This window comes from Hyperolius riggenbachi, chromosome 7 (assembly GCF_040937935.1).
Source record: "Hyperolius riggenbachi isolate aHypRig1 chromosome 7, aHypRig1.pri, whole genome shotgun sequence".
NCBI lineage: Eukaryota > Metazoa > Chordata > Amphibia > Anura > Hyperoliidae > Hyperolius > Hyperolius riggenbachi.
The window spans coordinates 84,398,212-84,411,569 of record NC_090652.1 but is presented as its reverse complement, the minus strand read 5'-3'; positions in this window follow the sequence as shown (position 1 = coordinate 84,411,569).

Below are 13,358 nucleotides of genomic sequence, written 5' to 3'. Positions count from 1 at the left end.
TTTCTGCCTGAAATTGGTTACATCGTTGATTGGGCATGCTCTTCGTGGCACCAGTTTTCATCCGATTCGATAGTAATTATCGAATTGGGTGGCCAATCGGACGCTAACTGGATAGATGTATGGGCACCTTTAATGTTTCTGTCATAGATTAGGGACAGTTGAAACAAAAGAGATGCAGATTCCAGAACTTCGAAGTAGAGATTCTTTATTAAATCACGGTATAAAAACACATTATAACAGGTAAAAGTCAGGATGATACCATTTATTGGCTAATTAAAAAGAATAAGAATAAGCAAGCTTCCGGCTTTGCAGCCTTCATCAGGCTTACATACTGTTTGTTTGCAGGCTGATGGTACAGACAGCTTTATACATGCAGCATCAAAGGGGGGGGGGGGGGGGGTAGGGGGTACATAGTTGTTGTTTTTTAAAAGCATAAATACATGTCTTGTTCACAGACCATGCTCATAGACCTAGGAGTTGCACTGAACTCCCAGGTCTGTGAGCATGGTGTAAACAAGGTGTCTTATCTCAGCTAACAACCTCCCATCCCATTTAGATGTTCTGTTTCACTTAAGGCATTAATGACATGTATTTAAGCTTAAAAAAAATCTATGTATCCCCTTTTGATCTTGCATGTACTGTATAAAGCTGTCTGTACCATCAGCCTGCAAGCAAACAGGATTTAAGCCCGACGAAGGCTGCAAAGCCGAAAGCTTGCTTTGTAAGGATTCCTCCTGTGATGTGTTCTGTCCATTGCGGTGGAGCCGCAAATGGACAGTTCTGGCTTGTCAGCCTGCGTTCGGTTGTGCATTAGCAATGAGTCACATTGTCATTCGCAATTGCTCTGCAGTTCTGGGCAGCTCAGAATGCTGTCATCATTCCACCAATGGCTTACTACAGCTGAGCTGCAGCCAGATAGCCCTGGATTTCCTGCATGCATGTTGTTACATAGTACTGCATGCATTTGTTATCATAGTCTTTCAGCTAGCTAATGGTAATCAAGCCAGCTCAGGATTGAATGATTACCATTCAGCTGTGTGGAGATTTGCATGCTTACATCCATTGGCTGATGCCAGCATAAAAGTCTGTCTTCCCTTTTAGACCTCGCCTGTCAAAGTTTCAGCTCTGTCTAAGCTGTTACTGGGTCCTTTGATACTGTGAAACATAGTCCTTATCTTGTTACTTTCTAGTTCAGTTTTCTTGTGGAGCTATGATTATATATTTTCCACGGGGACATATATACACACTCCTTCTAGTGCAGAGAATTTGTATTGTTTGGGTATCATTCATAAAGAGGCTGTGGGTAAGGGGAATCGATGCGGAAAAACACCGCTGGCGGTGTTTTAGACTTCTGGGTGGGCATTCATAAAGAAGTATCCATGTGCGGAAGCAGTGCAGAGATTCCCCGAACTAGGCTGGCGGTAGGCAGGCGGTAGGCTTGCGGAGACACGGAAGCTGCCGAGTTGATACATTTCTCCGTGTTCCGCTCTGCTGCAGCTGCCTGGGAGGTCTGTGTGTCTCCATTCACTTGCATTGGTATCGCCACATCAGAGGGAGCGGGACTTTCCGACGTTGCACCACTGGCGGTATTCTTTATGAATTAACATTTTGCTACATTTGTTCCGATAATCACCGCACAAGGCGGTGATTTATCACTCTGCTCGGTAGTGTCATTTTTTCATGCGGAAAGAGCCTTTATGAATGCTGACTTTGCCGAGTGGTCGGTAAAGTCAGCTGTTTTTAGCATTTCCGCATGCGGAAATGCTTTATGAATGATAGCCAATGTATTGCCTAGTTAGTTCGCTGTATTGCTCCAGTCCAGATCTAGCTAGTCTCCTTGCTTATGTTATATATTGGTTAATCGCCAATATATACATATTCTAGCCAGCGTTTGTTACTTTCCTTGTATTCGTGATACGGTGATATATCAGTGCCGCTGATATTTACGTACTCGAACTGTTGATATCCTGTGTTCAGCTAGTCAGTTTTTAGCACGTTTCGGTAGGTTGCACTTAGCGTGATCACCCGTGCTTAGCTAGCATAGTCCTGTCCTTGCGAGGTAGCCATTGCTGCAGTTGGTATTGGTTACCTCACTCTTGTGTTTGTGAATGCTTGCTGTCACTGAGGCAGTGACTAGATTAGCAAGCATTCATTCTGTCAGCCTCTGTCCTCCTAGTCCTGTCCTTGTGAGGTACGCCATTGCTGCAGTTGCTATTGGCTACCTCACTCCAGTCTGTCTTGTATCTGTCTGGATGTTTGCTATCACAAGAGCAGCGCAACATCGCACTGCGCTGCCATTGCGTCTTATCAGAAGCCCAGAGCTGCTGTTGCTCTGGGCAGCCTGTGTAGCCTCTTTCATTATCCAGCTCTTAGCCTTGTTGTGCTGGGTGGTCAGAAAGTATGACCCCCCAGCATTACATGCTTATTCTTATTCTTTTTAGTTAGCCAATAAATGGTATCATCCTGATTTTTACCTGTTATAATCTGTTTTTATACCGTGCTTGAATAAAGAATTTCTACTTCGAAGTTCTGGAATCTGCATCTCTTTTGTTTCAATTGTCCCTAATCTATGACAGAAACATTAAAGGTGCCCATACATCTATCCACTTGGCATCCGATTGGCCACCCAATTTGATAATTACTATTGAATCAGATGAAAACTGGTGCCACGAAGAGCATGCCCGATCAACGATGCAACCAATTTCAGGCCGAAATCGGTTGCATCGTATCGATCAGTAGCCGAAACCTTGCTTATACTTATTCTTTTTAGTTAGCCAATAAATGGTAACATCCTGATTTAAAACGTCTTGCTTTTACTGATGGCTAACACCCTACTGCTACTAACAGGTAAAAAACGTCTGTGTCAACAGCTGTTTCGCGTGATCCCACGCCTCTTTGGACACTTAGACCTCAGAGATTAGGGACTGGCGCAACAGGTCCTCTTTCTGCCTGAGAAGGTCCTGCTAGGGTGTTAGACAGTCACAGTATTGTGAGTGGCACTGAGCCCAGGACCTCAGTGAAGCCAGCCACCAGTATTAACCACTGATCTACTATACCATCTGTACCAGTAATATCATCCCTGGATGCAGAGTGATCAGCACAGACATAAAGGGAAATTTCCCCATCCTTTCACCAGCTGCTGAATCTACTCATAATCCTTGTAATGTTTACAGATTATCCCTTGTACTTTATAAAATAAGATTAAGGATTAAGAAGATCATCTATGGCAATTGACAGACTCTGTCAGTGCTCATGACCTGATGGAGGCAGCGGATTATATTCACTCTTATTATTGATCGAGAGCAGTGCTGCCATTATTGGCATAGGATGTGTAGAGTGGGGAGTGTTACTGCCTCTTTAAAGAGGCACTGTAGTGACATATAGTAGACGGCAGTAAATTATTCAGGTTGCCCACTTTTATGCAGGGTCAGCCATACTATCCCAGGAAAAAGAACCCACGTATATAAGTAGATAAATATCTGTTCTACTTACACCACAGATGTATTCTACTGTCCACGTTATAATTACAGTGAATTTTATATAGTACATAAAGAGAAAATTGTTTCCAGGAATTTTCCATCTTTGCTGCCTCTGACTGAATCCAATCCTGATGTCATTTCCTCCCTTACTCTTTTTTTCTCCTATAAACTGAAGCTAACACCCAGGGTGTACCTAGAAATCCCCGGACCCCCTGCAAAAAAAAAAATCCCCCCCCCCCCCCTCACTAGGGCCCGCTCAGGGACTTTTGTGGGGCAGGAGGGGTCGCAGCATTACTGTCGAATAGAGACTGATTGACCGGTGTCCCACAGACACCAATAACCCTGGGGAAAAAAAGTCCCACTAGGTTAAGGCTGAGATATAGAAGAGAGAGGACCAAGAGAGACGGCAAAGGTGGCCAAAAACAAAAAAGATAAAAAAGGGTAACAGGAGTGAGGTAGGGAATGACAGTTAGTCCTCACATCCATCTTCATTCTAAGTTAATTATTGCTTTATTACGTGGGCCTGAATTCGGCTAGCTTCCCCACTAAAGAGTAGGTGTATCCCACCCATCTATTACAATATCGGGGGTCTTGAGTATCTGAAAAAGAGGGGCCAAAGGTTCACCATACCTTATAACTAGGAAGTTACCTTCTAAGAGTACTGTGAGTGACAAAGGGTAGCCCTACCTATATCGTCCTCCATTCTCCCTGATTGTGTCAAGCAAAGGCTTCAAGAGTCTTATCCGTTGTATTGTTCTAGTTAAAAGATCCTGAAATAACTCGAATTTAAAGTTTTGGAATTTCAATTCGTTTTTAGATCTCGCCTGAAGCAAGTATTTTTTCTTTTAGTTTGTAGGCTTGTAGCAATGAACTCTGCATAAGACGCTTTAGAGCTCTACACAAACATTCTGTAGAGATCACCCAACCGAACTAAAGAGGTCACCACCTGTGATACATTTTAAAATGTAAATCATGGTGAGGAAAGCTTTTACAATGGGCAAACGCAGACTAAATGATTTATAAATGAATATTGGAAAAAAAAATTAAGTAATTTTATTCATTACATTATTTTCACTACAGGTCCTCTTTAAGGCCTGGTACGCAGTGGCAGACCCACAGGCAATGTACTGTTCTGATTCTTTAGTCATTGGTAATCAATTGCATGGAATTTCCAAATCAAGTACATATATTGCCAACTTAAACTGACACTGATGAAAATATGAATTAGGCCAAGGGCCCATTAGGAATAGCTTCAGCGTTTTCAAATCGTCACAGCGCTGTGTTCAGTGATTCCTGTGCAACTGCACTTGCGTTTCCCGGCGATTAGAAGTGCTGTACAGCTTCCGATTACCAATTTGGGTTTTGGTTTTTTTTTTAAAAAAACTTTATTATCGTCACCAGGCGTCCAGATGTCTGGCTTCCGTCAGTAGCCCCGCCCCCAAAGGAAGAGATCATAGGTGCTTCTTTAGGACCAATCAGAGAAATGCCTGTGACCTCTTTCTTTAGGGAGCGGGGCTACAGACGGAAGTCGGACTTTCGCACACATCGTGAGTATAATAAAGTTTATTTAAAATTCTAATTGCTTGGCCCCTTAAATAGTTGCAAAATTGTTTTTCAAAGCTATTTTGCAGCGCTTCTATACTTGCTCAAAGTGCTGCATCTCCTGCGATTGTGTTTACCCCTGGGTTCAGTACCATTCAAATAGATTGGCAAAGCATTTTTGTGAATCGCTGCCGATTGTCAGTGATCCCAAAATGCTGCCAAAAATACCCTAGTGGGTCCCATTCCTTATACAGGTCTTGTGGCTAGTTAGAAGCAGTTTAGGCAGGGAATCTGCATAACTTATAGTAAGATACGTACATCTTGGGTGGTATTTCAGGCTGAGTGCTGTACAGATGTGCTGGTAGCTGTTGCTATGTGGGGGAGGAGGGGCGACAGAGCAAATAAAGGTGTCCAATCACGATACAAGTTCCTCGTTGACCATGTCCACTAAAGGCAAGGAAGGGTCTTCTGCTTCAGTATTTATAATGGCAAATTAGCATATACTCCAGAATGTTAGGAGAGTGATCAGATGAATTGCAAAGTCCTTCTTTGCCATGAACATTTTGACTTAATACCCAAAAATGAACTTAATCCCCCCAAAAAACAAAAACACTTGCACTGCATTTCACCCCAACCACAAAAGGACCTGATGAAGTCCGAAAGAGGCTGTCTGCATGTTGGGTTAATGGCTCTGTAAAATTTATAAGCTATAGGCTTGCTATACACCAGCAGTTCTGGATATAAGGCTGGCTTCAGGGGCATAAAGAGATAATTTTCATATCTAACAGTGATGCATTGTGGGTATCCACAGCTGCTCGCTTAAAGCTTATTTATCGCAAATACCTTGTTTTGAGAAGGCCAATTACACTGGAATGACAAACACAAGGAGTCTTATGCTGCAAGTGTTTTTTAAGTTGTTTTTGCTTTGGGAAAAACAGTAGTTTGCCCCCTTGGGAGAGGATTCTCATCTTTATGTTGTAGTTAGTTGCAGTTGGGGTTTTGTCTATGTTTTGTTACCTGTTTTTTATGTTCATGTGAAAGCAGCCAGACTTGCTTTGCACTGTGCCTTTCCCTGAAGACAAAAAAAAAATCATGTTACCAATCCCGCTGTGTTGTATATTATATTCTACCGCACTTTGTCTATCAACTTCTGTATGGATGACCTTAACATTCTTGCTATTTACAGGAGATAAGACTTCCTGCAGCTTCTCAGTCTGGTCTCTGTGAAACCGAGTATTTGTTTAGCGCTCCTGCTGCCATCTGCTACCCAGACTGGAGGAGCTAGCTCCCTTCTGGTTTTCCTATTTTAGAACCTTGAAGCAATAAAGCTTTATTTACAAAGGAGCGTTCTGTTAACAAGCTTGACTGAGAAGTACCACACTACAGATCTGTCAACCATACATCAGGTGTAACTTGAAACTTCTACTGAAGAGATGATCATTGCTGTGTTACCGCACTTTTAGGAGGAGCATCAAAAAGAAAGGTTGACTAGTGTATGTGACAGCGGCGTAACTACAGGGAAGCAGTCCCTGCGGCTGCAGGGGGCCTAGAGGTGTGGAGGGGCCAACTAATAACTTTCCCGCCCTATGATAATCCACATCAGGTGTTTTTGTGGCTGCACAGGTTATGGGTATCAAGATCCTGATGAGCACACTTGTTTTATGACCCTTATAAGATGGGCCCCCAGGCTGTGAGGATCACCAAGGAGAGGCAAGGAAGGTTTGGGAACATTTACAGGGCCCCATCAACATTTTGCAGGGGGACCCGTAGTTTGTAGTTCAGCGCCTGCTGATACTCTGTTTCTGCAGATCCTAATTGTGATAAAGGTAGGATATAACCTGGAAAGAAAATACTTTAAAAATACATTTCTTTTAGTACTCATAAAGAGAGTGTCACAAACACTAATCAATCTTTCTTTTCATCCTAATGATAATACAAAGTATAGTCATATACAGGGCTGGATTTGTACTCTTTACCGTCCAAGGCCACTGTCAGCAGCCGCCCCCCTACAGTATAGGTAGCCAGATGACCCTTCCCTCCTTTATAGGTATCCTGATGACCGTTCCCCCTAGTATAGTCCCCCTAGTATAGTCTTCTGCCCACCTGCCCTTGATCCTGTGGTGCCCTAGGCTATGGCCTATGTGGCCTTGGCTTAAATCTGGCCCTGGTCATATATAAGTGTTCATGTGTAAAAATAAATACAGGTAGTCCCTGGTTAACGAACAAGATAAGGACTGTAGGTTCATCTTCCCGCGTCCTGTTTGTTCACTGTGTTTAAGGGAATTTTCCGTCCTCCATTTTGAAAATGGCCATTACCCATAACAGCTTTCTGGTCAGCACACAGTTAAACTGTAACATTGCCCACTTGAGCCATAGGGAAACATGGACATTACTGGTACATCAGTTTTTCTCTTAGCTATAACTGACAGCAACTATATTTCAGATCTGACAAAATATTGTCAGACCTGGAAGGGATTATTGTCAGAAGAAAATGGTGAGCTTCTGAGAGGAACTGATGGCAAGGTAACTATGCAATGTTCATTTGAAGTTACCTCATGTGTTTATTTTAAATATTTTTACTCAGTACAGGTTCTCTTTAAGTCTGAACACCGTGCCATCTCTGTCCCCTGTACCTCCTCTGTGCCTCCTTTGTCTCCCTCTGTGTCGCCTCTGCCCCCTGTACTTGCTTATACACATTTCAAAACCATTTTTTGATTGAACTTTTTAAATCAATTTTCTCAAAAACTACAAGTCCAATTAGAATTTCGTAAGTCGGGCACTACCTGTATCTGAAAATACTCAGGAGGGATAGCAGTTTGCCACAGCATGGTTTGCCAGTGGAGAACTTCACTGTCTCATCCACCTCTCTTCCCATGGTGTCCGTTCTCCTCCCTGATGTCCATTCCTGTTTTTTTTTTTAAATCTCTCTCCCTCTCCTCTCCCTCCCCTCTCCCTACAGAGTTGCAAACCAGTGACAAGTAGAGGGAAAAACTCATCAAATTGCCACTTCCAGTGTCAGGTCTCCATGACAACAGCGGCTCCACGCGACCCACTGTCAGGATGTGCCAGTGTATCACACACATCGGCGGGCCGGATTCACAGCGCATGCAGGCCGGATACGTAGTTTGGTACACAATCCAATCATTTTGTTTGTGTCCATTAATCAACTGCCAAGTCAAATTCCTCACAAGTAATTGGATAGTTGGGAAAGTTTTTGTTAAAAATGGATGAACTGGATTGAATTTATGGATTTTGAAGAATACAAAGAGACTGCAGATTCTGGCGGGGGAGGTGTTTGAAGGGAGGATTTGGTGGGGGGGGGGGGGGGGGGGGAGCTGGTGATGGAGTTAGGGGGTTGTTTTGTTTATTTTTATTTTGTTTAAGTTAAAAAATTCCTTGTAAGTGCAAACTTATTTGGCCAAGTAAAATGGATTCTGATGCTGCTGAATTGGTTCTGATACACCCCCCCCCCCCCCCCCAAACTAAGGAACGGTGCTACATACCAACAGGGGGCACACATAATGCAAATGCCAAGACTTAACATCGATATGTAGATTTCCAAAGGGGATTAAATATAATTTAAATGGGGCAGTTAAATTCGGTAGTGTAAGGATCAGCGCAGGCAGATCCTTATCGAGACGAAACAGCAGTGAGAGATCACTTCAATGGAAACACTGAGGTCTGTAACGGTTGAAGTTGAAGGTGAAAATGTGTTTTATTTACAAGGTGCAATTTACATACATATATACAGTGGGTTGCAAAAGTATTCAGCCCCCTTGAAGTTTTCCACATTCTGTCACATTACTGCCACAAACATGAATCAATTTTATTGGAATTCCACATGAAAGACCAATACAAAGTGGTGTAGAAGTGAGAAGTGGATCGAAAATCATACATGATTCCAAACATTTTTTTTTACAAATAAATAACTGCAAAGTGGGGTGTGCATAATTATTCGGCCCCCTGAGTCAATACTTTGTAGAACCACCTTTTGCTACAATTACAGCTGCCAGTCTTTTAGGGTATGTCTCTACCAGCTTTGCACATCTAGAGACGGAAATCCTTGCCCATTCTTCTTTGCAAAACAGCTCCAGCTCTGTCAGATTAGATGGACAGCGTTTGTGAACAACAGTTTTTAGATCTTACCACAGATTCTCGATTGGATTTAGATCTGGACTTTGACTGGGCCATTCTAAAATATAGATATGTTTTGTTTTAAACCATTCCATTGTTGCCCTGGCTTTATGTTTAGGGTCGTTGTCCTGCTGGAAGGTGAACCTCCGCCCCAGTCTCAAGTCTTTTGCAGTCTCCAAGAGGTTTTCTTCCGAGATTGCCCTGTATTTGGCTCCACCCATCTTCCCGTCAACTCTGACCAGCTTCCCTGTCCCTGCTGAAGAGATGCACCCCCCGAGCATGATGCTGCCACCACCAGGGGCGTAGCAATAGGGGTTGCAGGGGTTGCGACCGCATCGTGGCCCTTGGGCCAGAGGGGCCCCGAAGGGCCCTCCCTCAACTACAGTATTAGCTCTCTATTGGTCCTGTGCTCATAATAATCACTTCTATAGATACTTTGAAAAGTAGTAATGATTAACAAACTGTTCCTAATCCCCTTCTTGCACCTCTGACACTTTAGTTGCCATTGGCAGGTTTTGGTGAGCCGTATCAATTGTTATGTATAGAGTGCTTGGGGGGCCCCATGTAAAACTTGCATCGGGGCCCACTGCTCCTTAGCTACGCCACTGGCCACCACCATATTTGACAGTGGGGATGGTGCGTTCAGAGTGATGTGCAGTGTTAGTTTTCTGCCACACATAGCGTTTTGCATTTTGGACAAAAAGTTCTATTTTGGTCTCATCTGACCAGAGCACCTTCTTCCACATGGTTGCTGTGTCCCCCACATGGCTTGTGGCAAACTGCAAACGGGACTTCTTATGCTTTCTGTTAATAATGCCTTTCTTCTTGCCACTCTTCCATAAAGGCCAACTTTGTACAGTGCATGACTAATAGTTGTCCTATGGACAGAGTCTCCCACCTGAGCTGTAGATCTCTGCAGCTCATCCAGAGTCACCATGGGCCTCTTGACTGCATTTCTAATCAGCGCTCTCCTTGTTCGGCTCGTGAGTTTAGGTGGATGGCCTTGTCTTGGTAGGCTTACAGTTGTGCCATACGCCTTCCATTTCTGAATGATCGCTTCAACAGTGCTCCTTGGGATGTTCAAGGCTTTGGAAATCTTTTTGTAGCCTAAGCCTGCTTTAAATTTCTCAATAACTTGATCCCTGACCTGTCTTGGACCTGTCTTGTGTGTTCTTTGGACTTCACGGTGTTGTTGCTCCCAATATTCTCTTAGACAACCTCTGTGGCCGTCACAGAGCAGCTGTATTTGTACTGACATTAGATTACACATAGGTGCACTCTAATTAGTCATTAGCACTCATCAGGCAATGTCTATAAGCAACTGACTGCACTCAGATCAAAGGGGGCTGAATAATTATGCACACACCACTTTGCAGTTATTTATTTGTAAAAAATGTTTGGAATCATGTATGATTTTCGTTCCACGTCTCATGTGTACACCACATTGTGTTGGTCTTTCATTGGGAATTCCAATAAAATTGATTCATGTTTGTGGCAGTAATATGACAAAATGTGGAAAACTTCAAGGGGGCCGAATACTTTTGCAACCCACTGTACATACATACACACACAGTGTACCGATAACCCAGACACTACATACAACAAGTATGCAGGACAAGATTGCACAGATCACGATATCTACAATAGCAACATACAAGACATGGATATGTACAAACTGACAATTGTACAGTAGCAATGATATATATATATATATATATATATATATATATATATATATATATATATATATATATATATATATTTATATATATATATATATATATATATATATATATATATATATATATATATACAGATGCAAGACACGGATCACCATATGTACAATAGCAACACACTGGACATGGAACATACAAACTGACAATCGTACAACAGCAAAAGATATATACACAGATATACAGATAACATCAGCAATCTAAGTACACAGTAGGATAGTCAAACAAGCCAATATCAATAACCAGGAAATGTAGATCAACACAGGGAGTAACAAGAGAGTAGTCAGACAGGCATGGATCGAAACCAGGAGATCAGTATACATTTAAGAGGTAAGGCAAGGGGCTAGGAGCAAGATGTGACCAGAGCACAGGCCTAACAGCACAGAATGACCTAGAAACATCTTTATGCTAGCCACAGTCTTAAAGTGATCCTTAAAGGGACACCGAGCAGTGCAGAAACTATGGAAAGATGCATATGATTTTAAAGCTCTCTTTCTCCTCTTTCCAATGATATATAAACCGCCGCCCTATGCCTTTTAGTTTTCTCTATTTTCGCGATTGAAATTGCCGCGGCTGCAAAAGTCTAACAAAAAAAATGAGATTTACTCACCTGGGGCTTCCCTCAGCCCCCTGCAGCCGATCGGTGCCTTCGCAGCCCCGCTCAGATGCTCCTGCACCTGCTGGCGAACACTTCCGGTTTGGCAGTCACTGGCCGACAGGCATGGGAACACGAGTGATTCTTCGCGTTCCCAGCCATAATATCGCCCCCTATGCTGCGGCCTGGGAACGCGGAGAATCACTCGCGTTCCCATGAATGTCGGCCGGTGACGGCCGAACTAGAAGTGTTCGCCGGCGGGTACAGGAGCATCTGAGCGGGGCTGCAAGGGCACCGATCGGCTGCAGGGGGCTGAGGGAAGCCCCAGGTGAGTAAATCTCATTTTTTTTGTTAGACTTAAAGGGACACCGAGCAGTGCAGAAACTATGGAAAGATGCATATCATTGTAAAGCTCTCTTTCTCCTCTTTACAATGATATATAAACCGCTATTTTCGCGAATGAAATTGCCGCAGCTGCGATTTCGATCGCGAAAATAGAGAAAACTAAAAGGCGTAGGGCCGCGGTTTAGGTGTCGCCAGAAAGAGGAGAAAGAGAGCTTTAAAATGATATCCAACTTTCCATAGTTACATTGTATTACACAGGGCGACTTTTTCTGCTGAATGGATCTGCTGTCTTTGAGGAAAAAATCGCCCTGTGTAATACAATGAAACTATGGAAAGTTGGATATCATTTTAAAGCTCTCTTTCTCCTCTTTCTGGCTACACCTAAACCGCAGCCTCTATTTTCGCAGCTGCGGCAATTTCAATTGCGAAAATAGCGGTTTATATATCATTGTAAAGAGGAGAAAGAGAGCTTTACAATGATATGCATCTTTCCATAGTTTCTGCACTGCTCGGTGTCCCTTTAAGTCTAACAAAAAAAATGAGATTTACTCACCTGGGGCTTCCCTCAGCCCCCTGCAGCCGATCGGTGCCCTTGCAGCCCCGCTCAGATGCTCCTGTACCCGCCGGCGAACACTTCCAGTTCGGCCGTCACCGGCCGACATTCATGGGAACGCGAGTGATTCTCCGCGTTCCCAGGCCGCAGCATAGGGGGCGATATTATGGCTGGGAACGCGAAGAATCACTCGTGTTCCCATGCCTAACGGCCAGTGACTGCCAAACCGGAAGTGTTCGCCAGCAGGTGCAGGAGCATCTGAGCGGGGCTGCGAAGGCACCGATCGGCTGCAGGGGGCTGAGGGAAGCCCCAGGTGAGTAAATCTCATTTTTTTTGTTAGACTTAAGGATCACTTTAAAGAGAACCTGAACTGAGAATGAAAAGTCAAAATAACCATACACAGGTCATACTTACCTCCTGCGTAGTCTACTTCTCAATCTCTTTCTCCTCTCCTGCGTCCTGTTTGTCCACTCTGAGCAATGGAATTATCTGTCCTCCATTTTGAAAATAGCCATTACCCCATAACAGCTTCCTGGTCAGCACACTGTTAACCATTTCAGCCCGCAGGGATTTTTCACCTTATGCATCAGAGCAATTTTCACCTCCCATTCATTCGCTAATAACTTTATCACTAATTATCATACTTTATTGATCTATATCTTGTTTTTTCCAGCAATAATTAGGCTTTCTTTGGGTGGTACATTTTGCTTAGAATTATTTCTTTATAAATGCATTTTAACAGGATTAATAAGAAAAAATTCTCAGTTTTCGGCCATTATAGCTTTAAAATAATCCATGTTACCATAATTAAAACCCAAGTATTTTATTTGCCCGTTTGTCTCGGTTATGACACCATTTACATTTTGTCCCTATCACAATGTATGGTGCCAATATTTTATTTGGAAATAAAGGTGCATTTTTTCCGTTTTGCGTCCATCACTATTTACAAAATTATAATTTAAAAAATGTTCGGAGTA